General features: G+C 40.7%; 1 long non-coding RNA gene across 10 annotated transcripts in view; it reads right to left on the reverse strand.

Moving 5' to 3' along the window:
- LOC102156811 overlaps nucleotides 1-17,783 on the reverse strand; it is a 56,789-nt gene extending 39,006 nt beyond the window's left edge. For 4 of the 10 annotated variants that reach the window (XR_005373998.1, XR_005373995.1, XR_005373996.1 and 1 more), the window contains exons 1-2: nucleotides 17,629-17,783; nucleotides 3,396-3,598 (exon numbers count right to left, since the gene is read on the reverse strand). This is a non-coding gene — a long non-coding RNA (uncharacterized LOC102156811). Of the gene's footprint in view, nucleotides 1-3,395; nucleotides 3,599-4,297; nucleotides 4,491-4,532; nucleotides 4,554-10,131; nucleotides 10,218-14,290; nucleotides 14,306-17,628 lie in introns of those variants that run through there. The other 6 variants (XR_005373993.1, XR_005373999.1, XR_005374000.1 and 3 more) reach the window with 6 other exon arrangements.
- Between the last annotated feature and the right edge of the window lie 1,769 nt (nucleotides 17,784-19,552).

Below are 19,552 nucleotides of genomic sequence, written 5' to 3' on the forward strand. Positions count from 1 at the left end.
TTTTTATTTATTTTTTTTTATTTTTTATTTTTTTCATTTATTTATGATAGTCACACAGAGAGAGAGAGAGAGAGAGGGGCAGAGACATAGGCAGAGGGAGAAGCAGGCTCCATGCACCGGGAGCCTGACGTGGGATTCGATCCCGGGTCTCCAGGATCGCGCCCTGGGCCAAAGGCAGGCGCTAAACCGCTGCGCCACCCAGGGATCCCAGATTATGTTTTTAAAAACAGAACTTAATACTGAGATTAGGGTTAAAGTGATGTCATAATGCAGCTTATAATTTAAATTTCCTCATCACCCTATTCCTTGGTACACATTTCCCATGATCATACATGCCTCCTCTAGTGTGCAAATTTTAGCACAAAGAACAAACCAGTGTGGAAACATTATTATCAATGAAGTTGACTGCATATAATAAGGGCTACTCTGTGTTATGAATTCGTGTGTGTTTTGACAAACGCATAATATTATGTATCAAAGGACCCTGGGTTCATGATATGAACCCAAAGTAGACACCCAACCAAAGCAACCAGCCTGGTGCTCACATTATTACTGTTTTTTAATTGAAGTCAAGATGGCACACAGGGATACATTAGTTTCAGGTGCACCAAATAGGGATTCGATACTTTTATAGGTTAATACTGTGCTCACCATGAGTGTAGATATATGTGTCTCCATGGAGCACTATTACAATTCCATTTATCATATTCCCATGCTGTATTTTTTATCTCTGTAACTTCTTTAATGGATAATGGGGAGCCTGGCCTTCCTATTCTATTTCATTGTTATTGCTGTTGGTAAATGGTATACTTCCAGTATTTAAATCTGGAGGAATATTTTCTTCGTATCTGAATGGTGGTACACTTGGATGGCTCAGGGGTCGATCATCTGCCTTTAGCTCAGGTCATGGTCTCATGGGCCTGCTATCAAGTCCCACATCAGGCTTCCCACATTTTGCCTGCTTCACCTTGCCCACATCTCAACATCTATCTGTGTGGCTCTCATGAATAAATAAATAAAATCTATTTTAAAAAAACTGATTAGGGGACCCTTGGGGGGCTCAGTTGTTTAGTGCCTGCCTTTGGCCCAAGTCCCAGGATTGAGTCCTGTGTTGGGCTCCCAGCATGGAACCTACTTATGCTCTGCCTGTGTCTCTGCCTCTCTCTGTCTCTTTCTCTCTCTCTCTCCCTCTTTCTCTCTCTCATATAAATAAGTGAAAAAATCTTTAAATAAAACCTGATTAGTGAATAAATGCAAGAGACCACTAGAGTAAATAGAAAAAAATAGAATAATTGATAGAACTTAATCAAACATAATAAGATTATGGGCATAATCAAGTGAAAAAAGTTACAAAAGTCAAGAGAGTATGTGGATCTACAGAGACAGAAATGGTTATTCAGATGTTCAGAAGATAGGAGCTTTTAGTTGCATTTCACAACAAGCTACATGAGCCATGGGAATTCATCACTGGAATCGATGTGCAGATCGGTTCTCTTTGTGCATTGAGTATGTCAGGCTATTTGAGGTTGCCACTGACTTTTTTGAAAATTTTAATTATTTATCTGACAGAGCATAAGAAAAGAGAAGGGCAGAGGGAAAGGGAGAAGCACATTTCAAGCTGAGCAAAGCCCCAAATAGGGGATGGATTCCAGGACACTGTGACCTTGCCCTGAGCTGAAGGCTTTTCCTCATCCACCAAGAAGAATGGCCCTCAGACCCTCATATGATGCTTATTAATCACTAACTACAATACAGTCTTGCCCCGTATCCATATAAAAACAGTGATCTCTCAGTAATTCTTGATCACCACAGCCAATGCATTGACAGTTATTCTGTGTCCTTCTAAATATCACTAAGTGTGTGGTGCAGGAATTTTTCCACATGAAGTCAAAGAAGGAATCTCCAGTTTCTTCTATGGAATGCTTGCCTGTTCTCCTGAAGTAGAAATGGGGCTTTTTTCTTCTTTGGAGTGAATTCAGATATGACAAGGAATAGTGTATTTCTTTAGTTGTAAGGACCATTTACATGAGGTAGTTATAAACAGTGTAGAAGGGGACTTGTTTTTCATATAGTTTTTCCTTCTTGAGTTAAGAATTTAATCTTGATCCCTCAGTGAACTGGAGAGATCTATCCACCAGGAATATCTCATTCTTTCTCATGGGTAAAACCTGTGCTTCCTTTGGAGGTCTTTTGCCTTACTACTGTTGCTCATGTGCTGTTGAAGACTCACCAGGAGAACCAATGATAAAGTACACACATTCCTGTTCCTCATGGTATTCCCTTTTTTGTAAGTGCAGATCATCTCAGAAAGCAACAAAAGTAGTTTGTATTCTGGAATCAGTCTCTTGATGATGAAACCTCTAAATAATAAGGCACGTGGGCCAACATTGCTGTTCTCAGGACAGCCACCATGTTCCATATTCCTGGAGCTTGGGAGTGTATGAGATAGGAAGCTTTTCCAGGTCAGAAAATATGTCTATGATTCTAAAATTCTTGGAAGCTACTATATTCATTATTTGGTGTGGTTGTGAGTGCATGAAGCTTAGGCTTGAGTGACTTGTTTAACACTGTGCAGTGCAATAGAGTTGTGTATGAGGGTGCATGTGTGACAGAGACACTTAATTGAGAGAATGAGACACAGATATAGACACTGAAATCCAGAGAAACAGAGAAGGAGAAAGAATAAGAGACTTCTCCAGGACATATGACCCAATGACACTGCACGATGGCCTCTCTCATCATTCTCAAAAAAATAAAAAATCCCATAACAGCATATTTTACAGCCCTAACATCATTAGTGGCCCAATAGTGGCAGTTCATTGCAAGCTTCATAACCAAAGCCATCATGTTCAGTAGGCTTCTATCCATAGTGAACCACTATCTGAGAATTGTTCTTTTAGTTTAGTAAAATTCTTCCTTATGTATCTAAGAGAAAAAGTGAGCAGGAGAAGGGAGAGGGATAGCTGGACAGATCAAGACAAACATGTTACTGATATAGGAGACCCACACTAGGCTGATTTCAGATCCCAGACAGCCTGATTTGAATCAAAGGAAGACTCTTAACTGACTGACTCAGGCACCACTACCAGAGTTATTCCTGTGCACGATGACCAATGTGCTCATGAATACAATGCGTCCTGCTAGAAGCACCCTATGATCCCTTCTGAATGGGAGTGTTCATCTAGAATTTCATAGAAGAAGATCAAATAAATATTGTCAACGTGAGCTTGAGTATCTTGGACCAATGATCCAATGTCTCATTCTTGGTTGTTAGCCACAGAAATTCTGATGAAAATCAGACACTTTCCATATGAGATGAAATACATAATCTTCCTGGAGGGAAGAGTGCTGAGTCGTCTCTTGCCAAGCATTACCTTATTTGAGAGGATGCTTACCTTTGGCAACACTGAAGCTGATTATAAAGTGTGTGATGGCATATTTTCCCTCAACAAGTGTTTCTCTTGCTTGGTTGAGAAATGTTGTAGTCAACATCCTGAGTTGACTGGAGAGACACATTCTTTGGGACAAACAACTTCCTCCAGGTGTCCTTTCACTTTCTTTGGTGCATTATCTCAAACACTATGTTCCACCTGGCTTCCTAAAGTCATTCATAGTAGTAAAGATCAGATTTATTCTATGTAATACCATCTATTGATTAAAAATAATAAAAGACTTATATTTGCTAATGTTTTACACTAGATTAATGTCCAAATATTAGATTCAAATAAGTACCATTAATGACAATCACATTTGAGTTGTAGGGTGCTAGTGGAAACAATCAATTAATTCTCCTCCCAGGGGACAGTACATGATCCCATGTTAAGGATTCAGCTGAATGTTGTGTTCCTCCCTTCTGGGTAGCCAAATTCTCCTTCTTAACGTGTCCTGACTCATATTCTCTGTCTATTCCCATACTTTCGTCTTTCTGTCCAGTAAATTAATTAATTAATATATCCTAAGTAAAGAAAACTGAACATGTTTTGAAAATGCCTGTTGACTATTCTGGTTATAGAGTAACCTCTTACCAGAATATCGGATTTATTGTCATGTAAAACCAAAAGAATGTGGCTTAGTACTTTTCTGTTAAGAATGGGACAATGAACAAACTAGAATAATGATTCTCTTTTTTTTTTTTTTTTGAGCAACAGTGTGATAGAGATAGGGTGAGCACTGGAGGGAAGAGGAAAAGATGAAGGGATTCTTAACAGATTCCATATGCAGCACAGAGCGACTTCCAAAGCTACATCTCATGAGCACGAGAATATGATCTAGGGCAAAATCACAGTTGGACACTTACATAACTGAGTCAACCAGGTGTCATTAGCATAGTTATATTTAAATCCATGATGGAATTTCCATGGTAACTTCAAATGGGCCATTTATATGATCCTTTGTTTTCTCAACAGATGAATGTTCTGACTCACTTGAGGAAGCACACAGATTTTCACCCCTTGCTATGTATTATTTTTGGAGGCTCTTGAACTTAGACCCTTTGAAATGTAATGAAATAGAATGAAATGTTAATATCTTACTTTCAGAAGACCATGAGGAATGACTGATAATCTTTTCACAGTTCAAAACTTTGATCCCATTCTTCATTGTTTGCCTAGAAGAGCCACCTGATTCAGAAGATCTGATTCACTGGGGCTTTAAATAGGACATGTAATTACTGTATACTTAAAATATCCAAGAGAGAATGTAAAATGATGCAGTCACTATGACCAATAATACAGAAATCCCTCAAAAATATTTTTAAAAACTGAGATATGCAGCAGTATAATGACTTTCAGAAACAAATCTCAAAGATTGAAAGCTGAACTTCAGAGAGACATCAGTGCATATTCTGCAGTAAACACAAAAGATAAGATTATAGGAACTAATTCATGTTAATATGACTTTAAATTATAGTAGTTAAAAATATAGATTTCAAAAAGAAGAGGTGATAAAACAAGAAACTAGGTTAGATATGAATAAACAAAAAAAAAGAGGACAATTTTATCTTGAAAGAAAAACATCCTAAAAGGAAAACGATGAGTTGCTTTGCTATGTTCCTCCAGTGCTGGAAGTTCCAGTTCTGTTTCATCAGGAAATGTGCTGGTCACCCGTTCTTCCACGTGATCCTCCTAGGAAAGGCCTGCTGTACAGATTCTCAGATGTCTGTGCCTGGGTGGTGTTGCACCGACCTTGTCAGAGAATCAATATAAGCTGATTGCTCTGTGAGCATTTTATTTCCTGAAACCTTTCATACCCCTTTTCAGGGTGAGAGGGAAAAAGACAACGCTTCGATCTCCAGCCCAGGAGATGAATGAAGTGGTGATTGACAAATCTACAGACTCCAGTGGTGCCTGCCTCCTCCAATTCTCCCCTAGCAGATGTGGGGGAACACCGAAATGTGCAATTTGCTTAGGTTTCCTCAGGGAGCATCTTTGCTGCTCTTGCTGTCATCCCCTTTTCCTGGATGAGAGGGAAGATTGTCCCATTCTGTGGTGGCTGGTCCCCAAGAAGGAGAACGTTCAACCTGTCCATTGGTCACATAATATGCCTCCCAGAGGAAAGGAGAGGATGTGTTCCAGTCCCTTGTATGGACTCAACATGGAACATGGTCTCCTGGCCAAGCCTGAATCCATGGATGATGGCACCTCAAGCTGAACATTCTCCCAGGTTTGATGATCTAGCCCATTTCCCTGAACCAATACATGGGACTCTGCTGGTTCAGGTGTTTGGGTACTCTCTGGACTCCAGGAATATTGAGACCCACTCACTTACCTGTGATTCTGTGCCCTTTCACCTATGGCAGGACAGGGAAGTCTCTGGAAGAGCACATCTAAAGGTCCAGATTTTGAACTTCAGGGCTCTTTCACTTTCAAGCAACTGACTCACACAAGCTACCTCTCACCCCACCCATTATCCTCTGATTAATCCCTTCCATTTTGCTTTTCCATATCTCCTGGGCAAAAATTTTTCACTTTCCTATTTTTAGTGTCGGCCATACTTCCTTAGATTTCAGCTTGAATTCACTAGTGTTCAGGATGGCTTGATAGTTATGTAGCTAAGTTTAGGGGAGTAGCTGACATGAGGACCTCTGCTCCACCATCTATCATTCTTTTGAAAATAATTTTTGAGGTCTTAATCCAAACTAATTCAGATGGTTAGTCCATGAAACCTGTCTCTTTTCAAGAAATTCAAGGTTCTTTTGCAAATAAATTCAGCTTTATTTAGTATCATCCAAACTAGAAACTACAAAGCTGTCACTCTTTAAGTGAATGAAAATGAATCTTCAAATCAATCCGTACAAGGAATTGTTATTCTGTAATAAAAAGTGATTAAGCCTTGGAGAGCCTCTATGTCTCAGTTGGTTAAGATTGTGACTCTTGATTTTTGCCACAGATCATGACCTAAGATTCTTGAGATGAACCCACATGACAGACACTTGCTGTGTCTGGAGCCTGCTTAGGATTCTCTCTCCCTCCTGACAAAACATGAGAGATACCTAATTCTGGGAAGTGAACAAGGGGTAGGGGAAAGGAGTTGGGTGAAGGATTGGGGTGACTGGATTATGGGCACTGAGGGGAGCACTTGGCAGGATGAGTACTGGGTGTTGTGATATATGTTGGCAAATTGAACTCCAACAAAAAAATAAATAATAAATGCTACTTTATGACATACTCAACTTGGATTTTAAAGGACAAAAATATACTATTTTCCTGGAAAAAGGCGTCTGTTTGAATACCTTTATTATTATGTCCAATTCTGAATTTTTTAAAAGTTATTTAAGTTTGAACCTCCTAGAGTTTCATTGCTCTTTTTACATTGACCTCATAAGGTCCCATTTAGTGATGTGTCAGGGCAGATTTACACATGTCTCTATTCCTTCAGAAACATGTCCAGTTGATTAGTAAGACATGGCTGCTAGGAATATTTGAGAAACATTTGCCTTACCTTGTTGGTGAAAAATTTGGGTAATACCTAAGTGTTTTAAGATGTTACCATCTCTGCATGTACTAAACTAGTGCCTTCTAGTCTGGGTGCTAAAATTCCTAGATTTATGGGTATTTCAGCCCATAATTTACAGTGAAAGAACCAGTATTACCAAAGGGAATGGACTGGATTAACATTCTTGCTAGTGTGTACTTGCACCAAGGAACTCACAGGATTCTGAAAGTGTTTCCTACTTAAATGGATAGCTGAAAATATTTTCCTCTCTTTAAATAGGTTATATCTTAAATAATGAACTGTGTTCCAGCAAAATTTTAATATCTTTTGAACTCTATATTACTTATTGTGAAGATTGCGAGCAAATACATGATTACATTTCACATTCTACATCTTTCTTTTTTTGCATGCCATTACTTTGAATCATGAACCATATTGCTTTCTCAGACTAACCTCTTTCATTTTGATGAATACACATAGCATTCATTGAGGTATTTTGAATGGCTTGAAAGGTCCATTATTATTTCATTCTTGTTTTATTATTTTCCTCTTGAAAGAGGGAAAGAGTGTATGTCTGGATGAGGGTATGGTTAGATGAGGATGAAGGGAATGTCTTAGTAGGATTGCTCAGCATGGAGCCTGAGGAGGGACTTGATCTCAGGAGCCTGAGATCATGACCCAAGGAAAAGTCAAAGGCCTGGCACTCCCCCCATTCTCTGTATATCTCATTGACTGTTAATTTACTGTAGAAAAGAGGATCTTGTAGGTAACTTTCCAGATCAGTCCAAACAGCTTTTCCATTCAAAATACATCATCTGAATGTCCTAACCATGAGTTTGTATAAGCAGGTAATGGACAGATAGCAGCAGGTCATTCCTGCAACTAAAAGAATTCTAAATTGCATAGGAATATGCCTTTGCTTTTTGAGAGGGTTAGAAAAAATTTCAAGTGCATCTCTTCATTAAGCTCAGATTCAACTTTTTAACTGTATGCTGTTTCCTCACACCTGGCTATGGGAGGGGTCGATTTTTAGAGGCAAGTAGCACTTTGGTGCTTCAGGTGAATTGTCATAGAAAATGTGGTATCTGGAGAAGGGAGGAGTGGGAAGGAGGTGAAGGAGAAAGAGACAAAGGGCAATAAGAATAGAAGTGGAGACAAACAGCTAGAGGAAGGCGTGTGGGAACATTTACTAAACATTACTAGTTTATTCTTGCCTAGCATTGTCAAATTGTTCTTTAGCTTTTGCCAAATGGTTAATGAAATAAATTTGAGGCCAAATTCCTTTGTGAGGCCTCAGTGTATCAGCCAACAATACTGCCCATTCATCTTCCTTCTTTTCTAAGAGATTCCCTAGAGAATGAATTTGTTCAGTTCCATTAATACAGAGTTGGCCTTGAAGACCCAAAACATCATTGGTGAGCTGGTGCGGATCAAGAATTAATATCAGATCAAGAATTGAAACAGTATACAGTTGAAAACTTGACCATGTCTTGTGAGAACCAGACATAGGAGAAATAGACATGATTTCAGGTAGAGAAGGTTCAGGTTTATACTATCCCAATACAGCTGGTGACATTTGATGGAAATATCACATTTGTGTACCTCATGCCATGAGTACCCAAGAATGACAACTGGACACCGCAGAAAAAAAACAGCCAATGATCTGTCCACACCAGCAGTCACAACCTCAGAGTGAATACTCTCAGGACACAAAACTGAGACAGTTGGAGAAACTCAACCGATGGGATTGCTGACCCTCAGCAAAGTTTTTCTTCAGGGTGGACTCTAGTCCTGTGAGATCTTCACACTCACTGCTCTGTGAAGATGGATCAGTGAAGACTCACAGGGCACTATTCCTGCTTCTATGCTCAGATACGTCTTCTTATGACACACACCAGTTTTACACAGCACAGCAAAGCACAAAATGGTAACTGAAAAAGACAGCATAAGGGGACCTAAAGGAATAGTCTGATTCCATTAGAATCCAAAGAAGTGGGAACCAAAACAAGATTCAGGTGCCATACTGAGTACAAACTACCTTAGAACTGCCTCAGAGAACACATTTCAGATCACGGGCTCTCTCTTCATGGGAGGGCCCCTCCTATGGACTCAATAGCTGCCAGGAGCAGGGCACAGGGGGCCTCTATGAGCACTACCCTTGCTCAAACAACAGGAGGCTCTGAAGATGTCCTGTGGACACCGTGTGATTGCCTGTACAATGATCAATGGCCAACCAAATAAAAATAACAAAGAATATTGACTCAGTTCTTGTTAGAGCAAGGAAATCAGCCGCTATTATTTTGGTTGAGCAGAGCCCCAGCATCAGAAGGAAGGTTGCAAACCCATTCTAGACAAAGGCTTCAATTATGCCTTGATGAGAAGCTATTGTATGAAGAGGCTATGGTGAGCTGTCCAGAAGTGAGGCACCCTATGTGATTGTGAATGGTGATTCTTTCTGATTGCTGGGTCCTAGGTAGGAAATTGGGACAAGTGTTAGAAACAAGTGTTAGAAAATATAACATACATAGGTCTAGGTGGGACAGGTGTTATGGTGAAGAATCCTGAGCCTGTGGCGAGAGTGGTATATGGGTTCTGGGATAAAAGGCTGAGACAGTTGCTCCAATGGTTATGATGTAAACCATGCACCAGATGCTGGATACAACCTCCAAACATCATACAATCTTTATAGCCAAGGCCTTTTCCCTTGACTGCCTACAAGATAATGGGCTCAAGGATTGGCTGTGGGTCAGAAATCTCTCTGAATGAACTATCTGGCTATGATCTATACTTTCAATTTTTCAAGTAGACTTGGGACCACCTACCAGGAAATACTAGGGAAGTTGTTGGGCAGGGAAAAAGAGAGAGATTATACATTTAAAGATCCCAAGTTGTCAAGTGCCTGGATGAGAGCAAACGCTGCAAGATTAGGATCATCAATAGGAGCATATCATTAAGAGAGAGGATGTTGGTGCCTGGTGATTCAGTAGGTTCAGTGTCTTATTCAAGGGGTTGACTCAGGTCCTGAACTCAGAGTGTTGGTCTAAGCTTCATAGCAGGATTTGCATGCAATCTTCGTGGGATTCTCTCTCACCTTCTGTGCCTCCCCCCACAGAGACTCTCCCTCTCAAAATGTAGTAAAAACTGCATACAAACTACATACAAAAAATTAGTTTAAAAACCATGAGAGGAATAAATTACATATGATGTTGATTTAAGGTTATGAGTCTTCAAAGTCACGAAAATAATCTTCCTTGTGGATCAGCATAGGAATGGTGATGGGTGGCCTGAGGAAAGAATAGGGTACAGTTAAGCAGACAAGAGGATGAATCACAGCTCATAGGATCTATGTCTTCGACCCCGGAACTCAATTTTGCCTTCTGCTCTAGTCTTCTTACCTAAACACCCCTAGCAACAGCACCCTTTCAACTCTATAATGGGAATGGCCTCGAGTGTTTTCCCTGGTCTCAGGTTCCATATCCTGAACCTGGAAACAAGGCCTGTCATCCCATTCTTCAAAGAAGCCACCAAATTTTCTATGAATTTCTCTTCCCACGTTTTGCTCCCTCTTTCTGCTCACTCCTGCTTCACTACATCTTCCTTCTCCTAAACGTTAATTGCTCATTTCGCTCCTCATTCACTTACAACAGAAATTATATTCTATGGCATGGGAATGCTCAGGGAATGATCAGCTTTTTATGCGACCCTCCTTAATCAGTTGATCAAAGAGCCAAGCCAGGCAACTCTGGAGTAGTTGCAATTGGCCTGCGGGCCTATGCACAGGGGTTGGGTGTGTCCATGAGGGTGACATCCACTGGGCTATATTGACTGCTTTGTGCTTTGGGTGCTCTTAGGTATTTGACACAAACTTAACCTTTTTATATATTTTTAAATGTTTATTTATTTAGTGTTGTGTAAATTCAATTTGCCAACGTATAGTATAGTATCCAATGCTCATACCATCAAATACCCTCCTGACATATAAGAAATAGTGAAAGGAATTATGAGGGAAAGGAGTGGAATTGAGTGGGAAAAATTAAAGAGTGACACAAACCTTGAGAGAACACACTGCATCTGTGTTCACACAGAATCTGGAACACACTGAATCTTTAGAACAGCTCATACATATCGTAGCCCATAGAGGAAATGAATGTGATACTAGAGGTAAAATATCTTCTGCAATATCCTTTAGTCTAAATCTTGGACAATGGGTTTTCTAAAGTAGGTGAGGCCACATCCATACTAGCTTGAGCCAGAATTTGCCCTGATTCTGGAAGGAATGGGCCATGGGCTCCAGGCAGGCATGAGGGAAAGTCTGAGGCTGGGCCAAGACCCTGGTATGGGGAGCAGGCTCAGCACTCTGTAGTTACAGTAGTGAAATCAGACAGGAACAGAATCACTGGCCACCCTGCCTAGAGCCTGTGTCTCACTCTGCTGGACCTTTAGCACAAGTGTGTGCCAGCAGCCCAGCGGCTTTCACACAGTCCTCTAGATTCTGTGCACCCAGCAAAGTCCTAGGGTGGCTGCACTCCAGCCTCTCTCACAGGCAGGCAAGTACAGATTTTGTTCTTGTCCCAGGACTGAGGATTGTGGAAGGAGGGGAGGGGGGAACTGCGATTCTGGCCATACCTCCCACCTCACTTCTGCTGGAACCAGAGGCATGTGCTGTGAGGGACTATTTCTAGGATGCCCATCCATAGAGTGCCCTTACACCCTGGCCAGAACTGAGGGTAGCACCACACTACTACGGTGTGACACATAAATGCATAGGGAGTGGGTCCCCAGCTCTAACAGCACTTGGCACCAACAGAAGCACTCTTTGTGCAAGTTCAGATCTGCATGGCAGTGTGCATCTCATGAGATTGGCTCCATCCAAGACAAAAGGCAATAACCTGAAACAAAACCTCTCCTGCTGTTTTCCTAAGAAATTCTAACCAAACATAAGGTAGGGCTTTAATGCTTCCCAGTGACAAAGGGAGCAGGAACTTGTCTTCAGGAATAATAGTTAAATAAAAAGAAGAAGAATATGACCAACTGCATAACCCTATCCCAGGACAGAATGTTTCTTCTCATTTTACCCAAGTAACCCTATTTATGATACAATAGGCCAAAGAAGAGCACCTTCGTGGCTCAGTAAGTTAATTGTCTGACTACAGCTTAGATCATTATCCCAAAATCTTAAGAGGAGGACTGTGTTAGACTCACTGGTCAGTGCGAAGTCTGAATTTCCCTCTCCCTCTGACTTCTCTCTCTCATAGTTAAATAAATAAATAAATAGGGATCCCTGGGTGGCGCAGCAGTTTAGCGCCTGCCTTTGGCCCAGGGCGCGATCCTGGAGACCCGGGATCAAATCCCACGTCGGGCTCCCGGTGCATGGAGCCTGCTTCTCCCTCTGCCTGTGTCTCTGCCTCTCTCTCTCTCTCTGTGTGACTATCATAAATAAATTTAAAAAATTAAAAAATAAATAAATAAATAAACAAGTAAATAAATATTAAATAAATACAATTGAATAACTATAATTAATCTTTATGATATCATCCCACCCAACCTCAGTCTACAAATAGCATATTTAATCCTGCTCCCAGGGACCCTCTCCATTTATTCCGGCCTCATTGTAGTTCCCTACCTAAGGATTCTTCATCTGCAAGTAATTATGTTCTCGATATTCTCCACCACTCAATCTTTAGGGACACCAGCATGAGGAAGTGATTAGAGAGTGGGACCCCGTATTCCTGCTACTCCAGCTAAGGCCTCTTTGGGAGCACTCTCAACACCTGTTTTCCTCCAGATCCTCAGACCTTCCCTGGGCTTTTGGAGTTAGAGCTCTTCAAAAAGACATCGACCACAGTTGCATCCTTCCTTGAGGGAACAAACCTCCTACACCTGGCATTTCCCCATTTCCAGAAGATCACGAGAGCTCTCACTTGGACATGGATCCACCTGAGATCCACCTGTGATGGGTGATGGCCACACACCAGGTTAGACGGAGTCCATGAGAGCCACTGTGTCAGACTCAGAGCTGCTGCCCAGGAGAGCCATCTGTGATGATCGAAATAATCTGTGTTTACAAATACTCTACTGGGCACTGGAAATGTGGTTGTATGATAAAGGATGGAATGTGTAACTTCAATGATTTTAAGTAATTTCAACATATGCAGGCAAATCTGGCTATCAACTGCCTCCTTGGATAGCTCAGGTATATCCAAAATTTTGGAAGCTATGACCTCTGTGACCTCGGATTTCATGAAGTGGAATTTGCTAGTCTTATATGACTGTTTATTTCTGTTGGTCTCTGGCCTCCTATACATCAGGCAGGCACAACGTGAGGTCCTGGCAACACTTAGAAAAGATGGTCCACTGTCACGTCCTAGAGAAATTCCAGCACGTGCTTCTTGTGGGCATGGACAACACAATGACCCCACACAGCTGTGCTGGTCGTATTCAGATGAATGAATCAGAGAGGGGACACATCACCCTCTTCAGAAGCTCGCTCTTTCCTTCCTGATACAGGCTAGAGCCTGGGTAGGTACCTAGTTTAGTGTGGGGCCCAACACCCAGACAAGGTAAGCACGTACTTTGCAACCTGGAACTGAATCCCTGCCCAGGGGTTTTAGAACAGGGGCTTCTTAATGCTAAATAGCATGGGGACAAGAAATGAGGGAGGTTTTGCTGATGACATTGCAGTGACAAATTGGAATCAGTGCTTCTGTCACCTTGAGTATGAGAGCACAGAATTTGGACCTGAACAATCTAAGACCACTTCAGGGAAATGCTCAAACTGCTGTCCAGTGGGCCATAAAAGGGAACAGCAAAGAGCTCCTTGACTCTGTAATCAGCCTCCATCCACTGGTTGAACTCACTGAGCACTGGAGTCCATGTCCCTCCACTTCCTCTAATCTCTATGGACACAAACTCATTATCTAAATCATACATCCTTGCTTGAAAAAAAGATGAACATGGGTCTACACCTGGAAGATTGCTTTTCTAGTGGTTACATTTTTCTATATATTTATATTGGAGTTTGATTTGCCAACATATGATATAGCACCCAGAGCTCATCCCATCAAGTGCACCCCTCAATGCCTATCACCCAGTCACCCCATCCTACCACCAACTCCCCTTCCAGTACCCCCAATTTTTTCCAAGCATAGGAGTCTCTCATGTTTTGCATTCGTCTGTGATGTCTCCTACTCATTTTTTTTGTTTTTCTCTCTACACCTATGATCCTCATTCCTGTGGGAACCCAAACTCAGATTGTTGCTCCTGACTAAATACAGGAAAAACCTGGTTCCAGAATATGTACTGCTTTCACAAGTTCAGGAGGCCGCCTGCAGGTACAGGAAAAGACACCATGATTTACCCCGGGGATCAATTCCAGTAGGTCATGATGAATAATCTTCTTAGTATTGTTGGATACTATTGGCTAGCATCTTGTTGAGAATTTTTGCATCCAGCTTCTTCATGTATATTGGCATACAATTCTCCTTTTAGTGGGATCTTTGTCTGATTTTGGAATTAATGTGATGCTGGTCATATAGAATGGGATTTTGGAAGTATTCTATTTCTTTCTATCTGTCAAAACAGCTTTAGTAGAATAGGTATGGTTTCTTCTTAAAATGTTTGATAGAATTCCCCTGGGAAGCCATCTGTCCCTGGATTTTTGTGCTTTGCGAGGTTTTTTATGACTGCTTCAATTTCCTCCATGGCTATTGGCCTGTTCAAGCCTCCTACTTCTTCCTGTTCCAGTTTTGGTAGTTTGTGGTTTTCCAGAAATGTGTCCAATTCTTCTAGATATCCTAATTTATTGCCGTATAATTGCTCATAATATGTTTTTAAAATCGTTTGTATTTCCTTGGTATTGGTGGTGGTCTCTCATTTCTCATTCATGATTTTATTAATTTGAGTCTTTTCTCTCTTCTTTTTAATGACTGGCTAAAGGTTTATCTATCTTATTCTTTCAAATAACCAACTCCTTGTTGTGTTGATCTGTTCCACAGTTCTGGTCTCTAATTCATTGAGTTCTGCTGGAAACTTTATTAACGCTCTTCTTCTGCTGGATGTAGGTCCTATTTTCAGTTTTATTCTCCAGCTCCTTTAGGTGCAAGGTTAGCTTTTGTATTTGAGTTCTTTTCATTTTTTGGTTGGATGCTTGTATTGCGATGTAGTTCCCCCCTCAGGACTGCTTTTGCTGTATCCCAAGATTTTGAATTGTTGTATCATCATTCTTCTTAGTTTTCATGAATCTTTTTAATTCTTTTCTTATTTCCTGGTTGACCCTTTCATCTTTTATCAGGATGGACCTTAACCTCCACGTATTTGAAATCCTACCAAACTTCTTCTTGTGATTTAGTTCCAATTTCAAGCATTATGGTCTGAAAATATACAGGGGACCATCCCAATATTTTGATATAGGTTAAGCCCTGATTTGTGGCCCAGTATGTGGTCTATTGTGGAGAAAGTTCCATGTACACGTGAGAAGACTATGTATTCACTAGCGTTTGGATATAAAGCTTTATCAATATCTGCGAAATCCATCTGGTCCAGTGTAATATTTAAGCTGTGTCCTTGGAGATGTTATGCTTAGAAGATCTGTTGATTGTAGAAAGCAGTATATTCAAGTTACCAAGTATAAGTGTATTATTATCTAAGTATGTCTTAACTTTGGTTATTAATTGACTGACATACTTGGCAGCTCCCACATTTGGGGCATAAATATTCCTGATTGTTAGATCCTCTTGTTGGATAGATCCTTTACGTATGATATAGTGTCCCTGTTCACATCTCACTTGATATAGTGTCCCTGTTCACATCTCACTATAGTCTTTGGGATAAACTTTTACTGATCTGATATAAAGATGCCCATTCCTGCTTTCTTTTGATGACCATTTGAATGGTAAATGGTTCTACAACCCTTTATTTTCAGGCTGTGGTGTCCTTAGGTCTCAAATGAGTCTCTCGAAGACATCAAATTGATGGGTCTTGATTTTTTATCCAGTCTCACACCCTGCACTTTTTGATGGGGTCATTAGACTCAGATGCTAAAGCTCCTCCTCTGCACAGTAACCAATGTTCCCAAGCCTGACTAATCACTGCAGTTTAGTTCTCTAATTAGAGTATGAGCTCTGGGACTACAAGCTTCGAATCATATCCTGGATCCTTAATATGGAATTCATGACCCTCAACACTGTGCCTTTCTCTACCCGAAGAGGAGGGAGAATCAACAAAACATCAAATACACGTTTGTTGAACATTGAAGGAATAAATGTAGGGATAATGATCAGGAAAGTTAAATAGAAACTAAATATCCTGTCTGAGATCTCACATTTTACAAGTTCCAGAGATTGATTGAAATCTGGCAGTCTGAGTTCCTAGACCATTACTCTCCAACATGTAAGAGGTTTGCCTAAACACAATATTTTACCTTAAGAAAATTTAGTTTTGACAGAATTAAGGGTGTCAGAAAAAAAACCTATTGTTTTCACCCCAAAATACTCTTAGGACCCTTAATCAAAAATATACATGACTGTCCTGTACAACCTTCCACTCCCTGGGTCATGATCAGCACATCAAATGAGATCAATAGTGGCGTGCAAGAAAGTAGATTCACTAAAATCAAATCTTGTGTTAAAACGTGTTAAACAATGTCATTGTGCATTATTTATTCCTCACGCACACATACATGCCTCAAAACAGTGTCTGAGAACTTGGTATGTCATAGAAACAACCATGCATTACCTTTGGAAAGAGCTCTAAAGGGCAGGTCAGAAGAACTGAGAGACATGTTATATGAAAATCACTCTAATGAATTCTCTTTCTCTTTTCAAGTGACATTGCTAGGTGCAAATGCATGCCATTCTCCACTTCTATAAAATGTACTGTCTCTCATGTGTGTACATCACCTTTTTTTTAATATGCCCAATAAGTGCTTACATGCTTATCTCTCAGTCATTAAAGCAAATACTTAATTATCCATGTTTCAATGCAAGTAGAAAGACTGGCTATTTGTTGCAAAAATGACAAAAATATCATATTTTCTCCAGCTGACAGCTTAGGGGGGAGGAATGAGATGAGAGTTAGGATAAAATTGATATCTCTATAATGAGTAAATAGGGAAAATGCCCAGAGTGTAAAAAGAAATGTGTGTTTGGGACAATAATTGAAACATAGACACTCATATTCACAAGGTTACTTTGGGCAACCATTCAGAGGAAGATAACAACATGTCCCCACAAATACAGAACTTGAAACCCATTTTGGAAGACACAGTAAGGAAGATATTATAAACCATTGAAAACCAATAACAAATATCCTCCATATCAACCTTTCTGGATTCACACTTATTTCTGAAATTAATAACGTGAATATATAATTTAGGACAGTACCACAACTTGAAAATATATGTGACCATATTTCTCCCTGTGAAGACTTTGTGGTGACAAATGAGGGGTGCAGGATATAGTAGGAAATAAGACATTTTTTCAAAATGGAGGCACAATATTCAAGGTACCTAGTTTGGTAGAATAATCAAAAAAAAAAAAAAAACAATGGAGGACTAGAACAACAAAAAAAACCACATAGGTATAACTCTGCATGACAATTTGGGGAGAGGAAACTTTAAACAATGAGAAAAATAGTTTGAGAAAGAGTTATCTATTCAGTTGGTAGCAAAGAGCATTCAGAAGATGTTTAGGAACATACATTCACAGTAGCAGCAATTGAGTTTGCCCATCGTCAAAGATGCTAGGTTGAGAGCTGAGAAGTCATGGAATATCAAATTGGAACTGCTCAGCTCAGAGCTGCAGTTGGGAAGAGAGGCAGAGGTATATACTTCTCGTCACCTTGGCAATGTGTGACATCATAGTGCTTTCAAAGTGAATGCAGCTGCACAGCAACCAACTTCTGCTGTCTGGATAGGGGTGTATATGGGGAGATAAGGGTGGTATTTGAGAGGAAACACATGGGAAGCCTGATTGGCTCAGCAGTTTAGCACTGTCTTTGTCACAGGGCATGATCATGGAGTCCCGGGATGGAGTCCCATGTTGGGCTCCCTGCATGGAGCCTGCTTCTCCCTCTGCCTGTGTCTCTGCCTCTCTCTCTCTCTCTCTCTCTCTCTCTGTCACTATGTGTGTGAGTCCCTCATAAATAAATAAATAAAATGTTTTTAAAACAGAGAGGAAATACTTTGTATCAGAAAATCTATTTTAATCATCCATAAGGCCCTGCAACCTGTTTTCCAGAATGGCAGTTCAATGACTCATTCCCATTATCAATTTCAGAGGGTCCCCCTTTCTCCACATCATTGTCATCATTCATTGTTAAATTTAGCCATTTTCACCAGTGTAATGTGTATCTCGTTTTTGTTTTGATTTGTATTTTCATGTTTACAAGTGATGGGGAGCATTTTTTCACGTCCCCTTTGTCCACGTGTATGTCAATTTTAGAGAAATATTTGCTCCTATGATGTGCCCAGTCCTTAAGTGATATTAAAATATGTCATTAAAATATAAAAGTTTAAGAGGAAAGATTTCAAAAAAGTTGATAATACAAGAAACCAGGGGAGATGGGCTAAATGACAAAATAGAGTACAATTTTATCTTGAAAGAAAAACAAATCATAAAAGGAAAACCTTGAGTGGCTATGCTACTTCCCTCCCAGGGTGGGTGGCTCCAGTTCTGTTTGGCCAGGAAATGTATATGGTCTCCTGTTCTTCCAGGTGATCCTTCCAGATGGGCCCGCTGCACAGATTCTCAGGGGTCTCTGCCTGCGTGGTGTTGCACTGCACCTTGTCAGGAGGCCAGGCTCATTGCAAGATGTTTGCATTGTGAGCATTTGGTTCCCTGAAACCTTTCATACCTCGTTTGGGGGTGAAAGGAAAATAGATCACACTGCAATCTCCAGCCCGGGAGATGAGGGAAGTGGTGATCGACAAATCTGCAGACTCCAATGTTGCCTGTGACTCCAATTCTCCCTTAGCAGATGTGGGGGGATGCTGAAATGTGCAATGTTTAAGTTTCCTCAGGAAGAGTCTTCGCCACACATGCTACCACCTCCTACTCCTGTAGGAAGTACAGGTTTATTCCTTTCTGTGGTTGCTGGTCCCCCACAAGGAGAACATTCAACCTGGTCAATGGTCATCCAATCTGCCTGTCCCAGAGGAAGGTGGAAGCTGTAATCCAGTCCCCTTTATGGACCCAACATAGACCAGTTTCCTGGCCTGGCAGAGATTGAGATTGATGGTATCTCAAGCTTAACATTCTCCCTGGCTTGCTGATTTAAACCCATTTCCCTGAGCCAATACTTGGGAACTCTGCTGACTCAGGCACATGGGTACTTTCTGGCCTCCAGGAATATTTAGACCACACTCACTTTCCTGTGGTTCTGCACCCTTTCACCAATGAATCCCTTTCAGGCAGGGAAGTTTCTGGAGGAGCCAACTTCTAAAGGTCCAGTTTTTGAACTTCAGGGCTCTTTCACTTTTCTGCAGCTGGCTTACACATATCCCACCACCTCAACACCCAACATCCTCTGATAAATCCATTCCATTTTACTACTCCACACACCACCAGGCAAATATTTTTCATTTTTCTATTTGTAGAGTTAGCCATTCTTGGTGAGATTTCAG

The sequence above is a fragment of the Canis lupus genome, chromosome 19 (genome assembly GCF_011100685.1).
Source record: "Canis lupus familiaris isolate Mischka breed German Shepherd chromosome 19, alternate assembly UU_Cfam_GSD_1.0, whole genome shotgun sequence".
NCBI lineage: Eukaryota > Metazoa > Chordata > Mammalia > Carnivora > Canidae > Canis > Canis lupus.